The sequence below is a fragment of the Notamacropus eugenii genome, chromosome 2, assembly GCF_028372415.1.
Source record: "Notamacropus eugenii isolate mMacEug1 chromosome 2, mMacEug1.pri_v2, whole genome shotgun sequence".
NCBI classification, from domain to species: domain Eukaryota; kingdom Metazoa; phylum Chordata; class Mammalia; order Diprotodontia; family Macropodidae; genus Notamacropus; species Notamacropus eugenii.
The window spans coordinates 507493813-507507588 of NC_092873.1; positions in this window are offsets into that span (position 1 = coordinate 507493813).

The window sequence follows — 13776 nt, forward strand, 5'->3', positions numbered from 1 at the left end:
GCTGTCTGTAGATACCCCATTCAGAAAAGGTGGGCTCCAACTTCTCCTGAGTGCTGCTGAGGATTGCAGCCTTTATTCTCTGAAGGACTCCTGGATGAAGCCAAGCTGAAAAAAGGCCACTTGGAACAATGTGGGGGGCACTGAATGGGTGCAGTAACTGAGGGCAATCAGCTTGGGATCAAGTCCTATGCATGACATATATTAGCTGTGTGATCCTGGGTGAGAGATTCCTGCCTCTTCTCTCCCCCCGCCCCCCATTTATCACTATGGGTCTCAGTTTCCTCCTCCATAAAATGGGGGTGATTATCCTTGCCCTGTCAACCTCACAGGATCATTTTGAGGGAGGTGTTTTATATTTCTTAGAACCCTAGGTCCATAGATTGAGAGCTGGGAGAGATCTCAGAGGCCATAGAGTCCAACTACCTCACATTTTAAATGAGAAAATGGAGGCTTGAAGAATTTAAGTGACTTGCCCAAGGTCACACAGTGATGGAGATGACTCTGAACCTATGTCAGTCCTCTTAATCCACAGCCTTGGAAAACTAGAGAAGTTCTTATTCTATCAGGGCTCCTACAACCTTGGAAGCCCCAAATAAATCTCCCCCTGTCAGAGGTGGAGGATCAGTTGACCAATCAACAAACATTTATTAAGTGCTTACTATGTGTCAAGCACTGTGCCAAGTAAGTGCTGGGGAGGCAAAGAAGGCATGAGAGTCCATTGTTAGCGGGTGACCTTGAGCAAATCTGCTCCCCTCTCCCAGCCTCAGTTTTCTCCTCTGTAAAATGGGGGATAAGAATGCTTGCATTACCTAGAGAGGCTACAAGGTGGAGCAGTGGATAGAACACAGGAACAACCAGGACTCAGACCAACTTCTCAGACACCACCTGGGTGACCCTGGGCAAGTCATCTACCTTCTCTTGTCCTCATTTTCCTCATTTGTAAAATGGGAATAGTAACAACATCTATTTCATAGGGTTATTACGAGGCTCAAAGGAGACGGTATGTTCAGTGTGCCTTACAAACCTTAAACTGATATTTAAATGGCTAGCATCTATCTCATAAGATTTCGAGGGAAAGTCATGGTGGCAGGGACAGAGGTCTTAGAGTTGGGGGAGATGCAGAGAGAAGGCACCTGGTTCAGGGAAAGCAGAATTCTTTCTCCTAGACCCGGGAGAAGAACAGTGTGCATAGAGTCTGCCTTTGGGATCAAGCTCTTGGGAGCTGCTCTTCGGCCTCAGAGTCCCTTCCCAGAATGCCTGTCCTGATCAGGACCATCCTCTTTGTTCATGACCTAATAAGAAACAAGAAGAGGAGCCCAGAGTTCTAAGCTGCCTGGGTGGTCCTGGAGGGTGGGTGGGTGGGGCATTGACTATTTGTTATTTCACACATGATGGGAAATGATCCCTTTTAACAGCTCCAGACAGTAGCTGTGGAAGCTTTCTAGCCCAGCCCAGCCCAGCCCAGCTCAGCCTAACCCAGCCCAGTCTAACCCACCCAGCTCCTGGGGCTACCTGACCATCCCTACAGAGAAGGGAGGGTGAGAGGTGGTGAGAGTAGGGCTGAAAAGTCAGTCAATCAGTGCCATGATGCTAAAACTTTGTTCCACACCCAATCTGAGGCTCAGACTGCCAGATCTGGGACTGCAGGCTCAATATAGGAGCCTGCAGGAAGACAGGTTCCATAAAGAAGGAAGCAGCCATCCCTGTCACCTTTCCTGGTCACATCTTTATCTGTAGTCTTATATTCACTTCCATCAAGGCCAGGGGTGGAGGAGAGGAGACTTGGGAATGGGTGGAATGGGGATGAGCCTTCTCGCTGTGCTCAAGCCTTTCAGAGAAAGGCTGTCGTGTGGAAAGGCTGGCCCCAGGGGGCAGAATGAGGGAAAGCTTCAGGGAATTACCCAGAGGCAACTGATACTGGAAATCTGGACAAACTTCTTCCCAATCATTCTATCTAAAATTGGCATGGGCTGTTTCAGGAGGGAGGAGGAAGGCTTTGCAGTGAGGTCTTCCCTGGCTCCATCGTCTACATGTTTCTAGGCCCCTTCTCAGTTCTGATATTTTGTCCTCTGCTTACTATTCCCATTTTAGAGATGAGGAAACTGAGGCCTAGAGAATGCCTTGCCCAAGATCACTTGGCCAGAGGCAGGACTGGAACTCACTCCCAACCTTCTCTATGAGATCTGGAGCTATAAAATTCAGGTCACTCACTGGCCTCCCTTAGCTGTGAGGAGAGGAGTCTGGGCTGAATGGTAGGGAACCTGAAACTCCTCATCTGTAAAATGAAGAGTTGGCTAAGATATTTCCTTAGATCAACTCCCGCTATATGAGCTTTTTTGAATGTATGAATTCTCTGGGCTCCCCAAGGGCACAGGAAGGACTGGATGATGCCTCTATATACATACAAATATACACACAGTGACTCATAGAAAGAGGAAGGGCAAGAGACAGGGCCATGGGCAGTCCAGCCTCAGAAATGGGAGGCTACCCCAGGCAGACTTGATTTATATTTATCCAGGCCTCACCAGCACCAAGATGGGCTGAAGCAGAACCTTCCCCTGCTACCCTTTTCAGGGCCAATCTGTCCCCCGAGTCGGGGCTTGGCTTCCATTCTGCTCAGTAATCTGCCTGTGAAAACTCCCTCTGGCCCTTTCTCCATCTTCCTATCTGTTTCTCATGGGGAGCTCTCCTCCCATGCCCTTTCCTTTTGTACAAGGTTGGTCTCCATGGGCTGGAGGAGTGTGTGTGTGTGTGTGTGTGTGTGTGTGTGTGTGTGTGTGTGTGTGTGTGATGCTTGCCTGACCAGTTCCCCCTCTCCCATCCCCCTCAGTCATTCTCAATGTCATAAATTTCCACGTCTCTTTCCTCCACTCGGCTATATTACCTGCGCTTTCGTCACTGCCGCCCTAGTTCCCTCCCTTGATCCCAGATGGGTAAGGCCATCTTTGAGCTCCTGAAAATGAGAAAGACAGATGGAGGTAGGGGCCGGGGGAGGGGCAAGGGGAGATGGAAAGACAGAGAAGGGCCCTGTTCTGCCTTCATCTTCTACCACCTCCTTTTTTTCTTCTCCTCCTGCTCCTCTTTCTTTCTGCCTTTTCCATCTTATTCTTTTCTCTTCTGCTCCCTCTTTTCCCTCCCTTCCCTTGGCTCCTCTCCACTCTCCTCCTCTTCTGTATAATTCTCCTTTTCTTTCTCTTCCCCCTTCCATCCCTCTCTTTTGCCTTCCCTTCTCTTTCAAAAGTCAAGTTCGTTTCCTCCAAAAAGCATTCTTGAACAGCCCTACCTTGTTTCAATCATGGACACAGGACTGGGAGTCAGGGCACCTGGGTTCTAGATTCTGGCTCCGCCTCTGGATCACTGTGTGACCTTGGGAAAGTCCTTCTCTTTTTTGGGCTACGGTTTCCCCAACTGTGAAATAAGGGGGTTAAACTGGATGACCAGCACTGACTGAGTCATGTTTTTTGATGAGTTCAGTTCCTTTTCCATGGAAAGATGGCAAATGTTTCCACTCACTCTCACCCACTTATTCTTTCCTAAGACCCAGAGGCCCAGATAAGGAAGTTCAGCACAGAGGAGCAGAGAAAGGACCCAAGGTATCTATCCCAACACCTTGGGCCTCTTTCCTGAGGACCATCAGAGAGGGGAATGTGGACGAGGACTTTCGGAACTAAACAGACTTGATCAGTCACTCATCAGTTACTAGGAAGAGTTTTTAACAATAGTTAGATAGACCCCAAAGGGCAATGGGTTGCCTTTGGATGGAGTGAGCTTCTCATCACGGGAGGTTTTCAAGTAAAAACTGGATGGCCACTTGTCAGATGTGTTGTAGAAAGAATTCTCATTCAGAGGTGGGTTGGATTAGAAGCCTCTTAGGTTTCTTCTAATGGGCATTTTGTGATTTTGTAAGTCTCAGATCTGAAAGGAAAAGATAATTCGTAGACTCAGAGCTGGAAGGGACCTTAGAGATTGTCTAGTCTAGCCTCCTTCATTTTATGTTTGAGGAAACTGAGGCAGAGAGAGGGAAAATGACTTGTCCAAGGTCATATCAGTAACTTTTGACAGAACCAGTGTTTTTGGAGGCCCTCGAATGCAAAGGCAGCTAGGTGGTGAAATGGATAGAGCCTGAGTCTGGATGACTTCAGTTCAAATATAGCCCCAGACCCTTACTAGCTCTGTGACTCTGGGTAGGTCACTTACCCACTGTCTGCCTCAGTTTCCTCAAATGTAAAATGAGGATAATAATAGCCCCTACCTCTCAGGATTGTTGTGAGGATAAAATGAGATCATATTTTAAAGCCCTTAGCACAGTAAGTGCTTATTTTTCTCCCTTCTCTGGGAATCTGATGCCAGTCCCAGCCCTCACTGCCTCTTGTTGCCTCCTGGTGCCAGATAGAGGAGGGTAGGGCATGATTTCTGCCCAAGTTAGGGCTCTGGGCTCCACTAGCAAAGTGGAGGTGGGGTGGGGTTCAAGGCAATTTGCATAGCACTATCCAATTGGATGGGGAGAGGCAAGGATATGTCCAGGCTCCAGATACATTCCTCCATCTTTAAAGGGATTTATTGCATCATACAATTCTGGATGTGGGAATCTTGGAGACATTTTGCTCCAAATCCATTTTACGGAGGAAAAAACTGAGGCTCAGAGAGGATAGGACTTGTTCAAGGTCACACAGCTAGTCCCCCAGGTTTCTGACACCAAACTCAATCTCTATCCATTACTTACCACCCACTTTCAAGCCAATTACAGCAGGAATGAGGTGGTGGATTGAGTGTAGGGTGGGGAAGAGATTGGTAGTGCCCTCAGGGGTGCCTTCCCAAACTGCTGAGACAGTGTGACCTCCACAGGCAAAGAAACCCAAGTATGGCCCACACTAGGAAAAGAAAAGGGCCAGAGAAAAGGGGAATCCTCTCAGGGGTCTTTGAGAGCTGTCTACAAGTAAGCATTAGAGAGGCCATTGGCCCAAAGAAGAACTAGCCTTGTACTGCTTGGTTCTAGGGAGCCAGAACCAGAAGCCATTGAGGGAGAGGGGAGCAGCAGAGAGAGCAATTAAAATTCTGTGGAAGGAAAAACTGCCAAAGCAGTCAAGGTAATGGTGGTAGAAGGGACTGCCTGAGAGATAATGAATGGGCCTCCCTCCCCCACTCCCCAGACACTTGTGGCTGGGCTATAGGGTGGGTTGTTCTTTAGTCATGGCCCAGAGGGAAGGCCTTCCGGGGCTCTAGGCAGCTCTGGGATTCTTTAATAATGGAAATCAGTTCTTGACCTCCAGCCACTTAACAAGAATAGTTAACATTTATATATGGTTTGCAAAGCACATTATGTGTGTTATCTCATTGGATCCACATAACAACCCTTCGAGGTAGGTGCTAACTTGGTCCCCAGCTAGGAAGTGTTGGAGGCGGGATGAGAGCCTCTCCCCACTGCGTAGTCTAGAGTGGGGAAAGACATCCTCGGATGGAATCTCTCTCTCCCCTTAAACCTCAGTTTCCCTAAGGGTAGGGTCATCATAATGACCTCTCCTTCTGAGATCCTACTTGAAGCCCCCTCTGAGGAGCAGGTGTCTCTCCTCAGGATGCTTAACAGAGTCAAGAAGAGTCAATAAACAGTTATTAATTGCCTACTGTGTGCCAGACATGGTGCTAAGTGCTAGAGGAGCTTAGGGCACAGTTGGAGGAGGTTGGCTCCAGGTCTGATGGGCTAAGATTCCTCATCTCTACCAGGCTTCAGAAGGCATGATGCTCACTCCAAAAAAAAAAAAATACACCTACACAGTTACCAAAGCATGTACCCATACACTGAGAGAGGGAGATCGCCCACAGATATCCTCTTCCCCTCACCCCAGTAAGGGCACCATACCTGTTCTCAGTGCAAACCAGACTCCCTCCTCCAGGACTTGAGTCAGTATGAGAGCTTTTTGGAGTGTGTGTGTATGTGTGTGTGTGTGTGTGTGTGTGTGTGTGTGTGTGTGTGTGTGTGTGTGTGTTAGGATTCTGCTACTTGGAGATGAACAGGAGGGCAGCTAAGCTGGGAGGCGGTGAGGGGGTGGACAGGTAGGAGAGAGAGTGGGAGGGAGGGGGGTCGCGGCGAGACTGTGCTGGGTGCGGGGCACACACCGAGGGATATGTGTGTGTGTGTGTGTGTGTGTGTGTGTGTCCTGTGAGTGTGGCAGGGCTCTCTGCCTGGGGAGGGAGGGACAGGAGCGGAGCGGAGTTGGGGGGGGGGGGGTTAAGATGGGGGTGGGGATGAGGAGCAGAAAGAGGGAGGCGGCGCCAGTGCTGGGCGCACACGGAGGTGCGTGTGTGTCTCAGGAACAGGGCGGGGGAAGCGGGGGCGGGCTCGGGCAGATAGCTGTGAGGTACGTTTCAATCTCGCCGGTTCGGGGAAGCCATTTCCAATCTGCTCTCTATCATTTTCAATATCATTAATCCCAGCCACTCCATTTTCCATGCTTGCTAGGCCAGGCCCCCGAGTGCGCGGCGGCGTCGAAAGTGACACATATTCATCACGGCCCGGGCGGGCGGGCGGGCGGCGCTGGTACAATATTAGTGTTGCCCCCCCCACCCGGCCCCCGCCTCCCTCTCCCCCCACCCGGCGGCCCCGCAGCCCGAGATGGCCCGAATCCATCACCTGGAGACTGTCACCCTCCCCAGCCCGCCCATTTATTTGGGCACTTAGGAGGTAATTGGGCCCCATTAGCCGGGCGGCCGGGCAGGCGGGGGCCGCTTGGCTTTGGGGGGAGCGAACTAGGGGCCTGGGGCTGCGGGGGCTGTAGGAGGGGGGGCGTCTTCTCCTGCCTCCTCCTTTCTCTTCCTGCGCTTCCCTTCCCTGGCAGTGGCTCCGAGCGCCCTGCCATGGAGTCCTGGGGGCAGCGACTACCCTTCCTTACCCGGGAGGGGGTATCTCCCCAGTTTTGGACCTGGTTCTGGGAAGAGGGGAGCAGCCCTCCTCCACGAAGACTTCAGGTTGTGCCTCCGCTCCTGAGCACCCAGTGGAGACGATCTGTATGTACCGGCAGGGCGTAGATCTGCACCAAACTGGAGGAAAAGGACCTGATTTGAGGGGTTGTCACGCCTCTGCTTTCCTGGAGTCTCGGGGGCGGGGGGGTAGGGTGGGACAAAATAAGGCCACCCTTCTGGGAAACTGACTAGTCCTGGATGGTTGGAAGGCCTGACTGCACCGGCCCCCTTAGGCCAGGTTTTCTAGAGCTGAGAGTTCTCAGAGCGCTGGGTTCGTTAGGGTGGGTGGCACCTGGCACATATTAGGAGCTTATCACTTTATTCATGGATTGACAATCAGAGAAAGTTACCTAGAGGGAAAGGGTGTCTCTAAAGCCAGGGTGAAGTAGGGCGGGAGGTTAAGATTAAGCGTCTGGGTCCTTCCTTTTCTCCTGAGCAACAAAGACCCAGGGATCCGAGGCGGTGGGCCCGCTTAAGACAGACGTAGGACCGCAAGGATGGAGGTTCAGGGCTCAGGGAGGGCGGAAGGCAGGAGGATCCGGGAGCAGAAGGAGAAAGCAGGGGGTGCAAGAGGGCAAAAGCCCAGCCCTCTCCCCTCTCCTTGCCCCAAGCAGCGGCTCCCAGGCCTGCGAACACCCATTAACCCAGTCAGCAGATAAATTGGCCACCTTGTCAAACTCCCATTTAAAATGCAAACGAGATTTGACAGAGTCAACTGAGACTCGAGCCGCGGGAGGCGCTAATCCTGGAAAGCTAATTACGCCCTGGTGAGACCCTGAGGCCCTGCCTGCCTGGGGCCCTACGAGGCTGTGCGGAGCTTCTGGCCCGCTGGGCCCAGTTATCCAGCTGCCACACCGCATCCAGCTTCCCTTTGCCTCCCCTGCCCTGCCATGCCCTCTGCTTCCCTCAGATCAAGCGTTGGCTGCTCCAGGGCTGCAGGGCCGACCCCAACACCCCTGACTACTACCAAAGGTGCTCTTCCTCCCTCTCTTCTTCCTCCTCCTCATCTTCCTTCTCCTTCTCACCTTCTTCTCATCCTTCTCTTTCTCCTTGTAGAGCCCCCACTTTCCTCAGTTCCTCTCCCTTGTACGTTCCTTGTTTATCCCACCAGACTCCAAGGGCTGGTCAGGTAAACCTAGTCACTTATGAACTCAGATGCCCCAGGGTTCGGGGGTCAATGCCAGGCTGGGAGATCCTTCAGAACTACTATCAGAGGGTTCAGAGCCCCTAGAGTCTGGAGGTGCTCTACCCCTGTCTCACTGGGTGACTTTGGACATATCTCCCTCACAGAATCCTGGTGGGCCAGAGCCTGAAGTCCACAGGTTTAGCCCATGCTGGGCTAACACCCCAGTCCCTACTTGAATACCTCCCATGAGGGAGGTGCTCCCCACTTGGAAAAGCAGCCTCTTCTTTGGGGGGACAGTTTTAATTGACCTTGTGACCCTCTGGGGCCTCAGTTTCTCCCCAATAGAATGGGGGATATATGTGTATATATATATGCATACATGCATACACACATACAGAGAGAGAGACAAAGACAAAGAGAGACAGAGACTGGGGGGGAGCTGGATTTGGAGGTAGAAGACATGGTTTCAAGTCTCCACTCTTATATTTATTAGCTGCAAGTCTCAGTTTCTTCCTCTGTAAAATGAGGATAACCATACTCGCTCCCTCTTCCTCTTTGTAAACCTTTAAATTGAAATGTGAGTTGAGATTGATCATTTTTATCTCTGCTGCTCCCTCCCCTCTTTCCTCTCCTCCCCACTGTTTGGAAGATTAAAGAGGAGGTGGATGGAGAACTCTTTCTGATAGGGATAAATTCCATCAAACCAAAGTATTATTGTCTTTAATTATAGAATTCAGGTTCTGTGATGGGAGTAAGGGGGAGGAGGCTACCTCTTTCCATAAGGCAAGCAGTCCTAGAGGGATTTGGGGTTCCTTCTGGTCACTCTCCTCCCTAATCCCCCCTCACATTCCTTCCTGTCACTCACCTGGGATTTCTCCAAACCTTCCTGGAGTGTATTTGCCTAAGGTCGGCCCTCCTACAACCATTCCCTCACTCCTACCCTAGCACCCATGAGAGACACGGAGTTGCTTAAGGTTGACTTTTACCCTCCTACCTTCCAACTCAGAAGGGCATGGATGAGTCTTGGGATGATGAGGTGGTACAGGATAAGAACTAGAGACCGCTGTGTCCAGCCCCTTTCATTTTACAGAAAAGGAAACCGAGGCCCAGAGAGAAAAGGGGTGTACCCAAGGTCACACAGGTAGCGAATAGTAGACTTAAGATTCAAATGCAGGTTCTCTGACTTCAAATCTAGCAGTCTGTCAACCCCCCTAATTGTACAAATAGTGAAACTTAGTCCTGTATTCTTTGATCTATGATGATGTGGCCTCAGTTTGCCCACTCCCACTCGTAGATGGCTCTGAAGACTAGGACAAAGAACCCTGAGCCTGGAGTCAGGAGAGCTGGGTTCGAGCCCTGTGGAACCTCCCTCCCTAACTTTTACTGTCTAAGGCTATGAAATGGGGATTCTGCCTTCCTCGATGAAGTATCGCAAGAGTAGATTTTTAGAAATCATTCTGAGAGAAAGATTGGAATGGAAGCTGGGATCGTTATTATCACTGTCCCTGGTTCTGGCAGATGTAAGCCCATAGAGGGCCCATCTGGGAGAGTTGCCCCTTTACCCCAGCCAGTTCTCTGAAAATTCCTGGGATTTAAGGGCACCTTCCCAGTGGTTGGAGAATTATCCTGCTCAGGGGCAGCCACCTCTGCTGCAGAGTGGGAAGCAGCTTTAGAGTTAATAGCTTGGAGCTGGATCTCGGCATCTGCCACCTGGGCCCCAGAATGGGTGGGGAAACACCGTCTTTGGTGGACGAGTGCTCTATGGGCCCAGAGGGCTTGGGTTTCAGTTCAATTCAGTGAATGTTTAGAAGCTAATACAGAACAAAATGTCAGAGCTGGGAAGGCCCTTAGAACAGAGAGAGTTAGAAGAAGAAGGCAATGGAAGTAATGAATGCTTGTTGACTGACTGACCTTAGAAGGTAGAATCGAGAATGTGGGAGATCAGGGTGGGACCTTGGAGCACAGAGCAAGCAATTTTCAGAGCTGGCAAGAACTTTAGAACACAGATGATAAATTGTCAGGGCTAGAAGAGATCTAAGAACTTAGAATAGGGAATAGCCAAACTGGGAGGAATCCTGGGACTCAGTCCACTTATACACCCAATATACAGAAGGTAAAACTGAAGCTTCTAAGGGGGAAAATTTCCCCAAGATTCCAAAGGAAGCACATAGTAGAGTCAGGGTACAACTCCTTTTCCCTTTCACCCTAGCTGGTTTCTACAATAGCTGCTTCCTAGTATATGCCCTCTCTAACTTTCCAGTTCAGTCCAGTTCAGTTCAGTCAACAAATATTTGTCAAGTAACAGTTGTGTGTGTGTGTGTGTGTGTGTGTGTGTGTGTGATATCAGAATTCCATGATAAACTGCCAGGCTAGCGCCAATCTTCCTCTAGGAAGCCTCCTCAGGTCTCCCCTTCCCCCTTTCAATTGTCTTGTAGAAGTTCTTCCTCCTCGCTCCCCCCCCCCCCCCCCCCCCCCCCCCCCCCCCCCCCCCCCCCCCCCCCCCCCCCCCCGGCCCAGATGATATAACCTTTCCTTCTATCTGTAGGTGAGATCTGTCACTTCCTAGTCTGGGAGCTGTCCCTAGGACAGGGCCTGAGCCTTCTACCCTCTACTCCCCTGCCTCACCCTAGAAGGCCAAACTCATGAGGGACTCCACGCGTATGGGGGGCTCTGGGAAGATAGTGCGTCTTCCCACGTCCTCTTATGAGAAGCCATATTGAGGGAGGCCTTTGATTCGCCTCCTTCTCCCCAGGCTAGATGGACTAAGAACCATCTCAGATATGGGGGGACCAGCCTCTTCCCAAGGAAGAAGAGGAAAAAAAAGGAGAGAAGAAGTAAAGGAGGAGGGAGAAGATGAGGATATGGGGAGGAGAGAGACAAGGGATAGGAGGCAGGGGAAGAAAGAGATAGAGGGAGAGGAGCAGAGTGAAGGGAGAGGGGGAGAGGACAGAAGGGAGGCATCCAGGATGAGGGGCTGCATCCTTCAGAGTCTGGCTAATTCCCTCCCGCTGCCAGCCTGCCTGCCTGCCTCGCTTCTTTCTTCAAGGCTGGTGCTTAGGGAGCTGAGATCCCAGGGCTAATCCTAAGAAAGTGGTGGCGGATTAGGGAGCTAGGAGATTAGGGCAGAGCTGGGGGATGCTGGAGGGAGCGGGACCCTCCTCAAAAGAGGAGTCTAATTCCACTTAGCTCTGGAAGAAGGCAGCATTGCCAGTCAGAGTTCCCTCAAGGTCTCCCCAATGCCTAGCATGCCTCAGCCCCTGCCCAGCAGTTATTCTGTGGGAGGCAGTATTCTAACCCCACCCTACTCCAGAAAACAGGACTCTGCCCTCATGTGCCCCCCCTCTTAATATACATTACAGGGTTATTTTTGTTGTTAAATCCACGGAACAAGAGAATAGCGGAAGATTAGAATGTGTTGAGAAGAGGCTGGATTTCCAAGGCAAGATCTTTGCTCCAGGTCATTCTGTGCCAGGAGAGACTGGTTCTCTCTGGGACCTGGGGCTGAAATTTGGGGCAGTGGGGGAGAGTCAGGAATTGTGAGCCTGTCTATGTGGGAGTGTGTTTGCTTAGGTCGCCCCCCACTTAGGAAGTCTGGGGTGGGGTAGAGTTGGGAGGACCCTGAGAACACACACCTCAAATCCCATAGAATAACCAGGTTCTGGCAGATATTGGGGACAGGAGTTCTGAACAAAGCCCCAGTTATGACAGCATTTGGGGAGTTGGGTTCAAAGGAAGTTACCCTTGGAAGCCTTCTGGTGGGAAGTGGGCTATTACAGTAGAATGGAGGAAGGCAGGGATGGGGTCGGGGGGTGACCTGGAGCAAGATCAGAGAGCAGGGAGAGAGAAGAGAGAAGGAACGAGAGAACCCCTACCTTGTGTGGTTACAGAGTAATCAGAATCTGGGTCCTGGAGCCAGCTCCTGACTGAGGAATATGGAGAGAGGTGACAGGCTTTGGAGACAGGCTACCTGGTGCCTGAGGGGCAGCCAGCTGGGCTGGCTGTCTTGGTTTGGCCTTTACCATGGTCTGGGGGACCGAGCCCCTGGAAAAATGGGCCCTTTCAGGTCCCCATCCCTTCCAGCAAATGAAGCAAAATGAAAGCTTCTCCTGTGTTGTTTTTTGGGGGGAGGAAGGGGAAAGGGAGATTTCTTCCTTTTTCTTAAGTCTTTACTGTTCTCTCCTTTCCTTCATTTTTCCCTTATTTTCCTTTTCCCATCCTCCTCCTCCCCTTTCTTCACCTATTACAAAACAGCAACCATGATAGAAATAATGAAGACAACAGTGTCAGCTCCTGTCCCTCTCATGCACAAGGTGTCACAGCATTCTCTTGGGAGGTAGGACAAGATTTTTTGTACCGTTTTACAGGTGAAGAAATGGAGGCTTAGCAGAGCAATGACTTTCTTAAAATTCTGCAGCAGGAAGGCAGGGCTTTGAGACCAGGCCAGGAAGGCTCCTTGCCTTCCATCACTGACACCTCTGCTCTGGGCAAAGTTTCATGGAGCAGTTCCAGAACCACAGGCTAGACCAGGCTCCTCTCTGACCTCCCTCTTGTCTCTGGAGTCAGAAAGAATTGGCACAATGGATGTGGGAGAGAATTTGGAAAAACTTGGGGAGGGTATGGAGAAGAATCTGAGGACAATATGGGGAGGATGTGGGGAGAGAAAGGAGGGGAAGTGGGGGAGAGGAGCTGGGAGAATTGGAGGAGAACCTAAAAAGCATCCAGGGAGAATCTAAGGAGCACCTGGGGAAGATCAGAGAAGTGTCTAGAGGGAATCTGGAGAAGATCAGGGGAAGAAGCCAGGGAGAATCTGAGGAGTACCTGGGAGAGAAGTGGGGGAGAACTTTTGGTGTCATCCCCTTTTCTGGGGGGGGGGGTCGGAGCCAAGAGCAGAACAGGGGCCTGAGACCCTGGACATCCGCGGGACCCAGCTTTGTTTTCACACCTCACGTCCAGTCTGTTGCAAGGTGGGGTTGAGGGGTGCTAGGATGGGCCTGAGGGCCAAGGCCGGGCTGCAGGAGGCTGGAATACCACAGGGTGTTTGTTTTTAGCGGAGGACGTTCCAATGGTCGATGTGAGGCCAGAGCCGGGGGCTAATGAAGCGGGGACCTGGGCTTGTCAATAGTCTATCTGAATTATTTATCCCTTTCTGGTCAATCCCTGTCATGTCATTAGCATTTGTCTGTCCAAAGGGAAGGTGAGGGGTCCTGGACCTGACTCTGAGGTCGGCTGTTTACTCTCCACCCTCTTCATAGTGAACTGCTACTGGGCACTGGGGGGCACCTCTGGGGGCCCTACAGTGGTCTCTCTGGCAGCCTCCTGGCAGCCTAGCACGCCTCCTAGAATTTTCTCTGAGCTTCAGAGAAGAGGCAGGGACTAGGATGAAGTGCCTTGGGTATCAGGGGGAAGATGAGTCCAGGTCTCCTGACCATAGACCCGGGGGCTCTTTCTGGCTCACCTCTCTGTTCTCACTTACCCAGGGTGACTCGGAGGGAAAAAGAGACTGCTGGGGTAGAGGTAACAGGCTGGTTGGGAGTCAGCCTGGGTTCTGGCCTCAGGTCTGCTACTGCCTCAGCATGTGTGTGACCTTGGGATTGTGGGTTCCCCTCTCTATGTCTCAGTTTCTCCATTGGTAAAATGAAGCAATTGGACAAAGTGGTCTCTAATTCTGCTCTGACCATCTCTGAGTTTGTGAT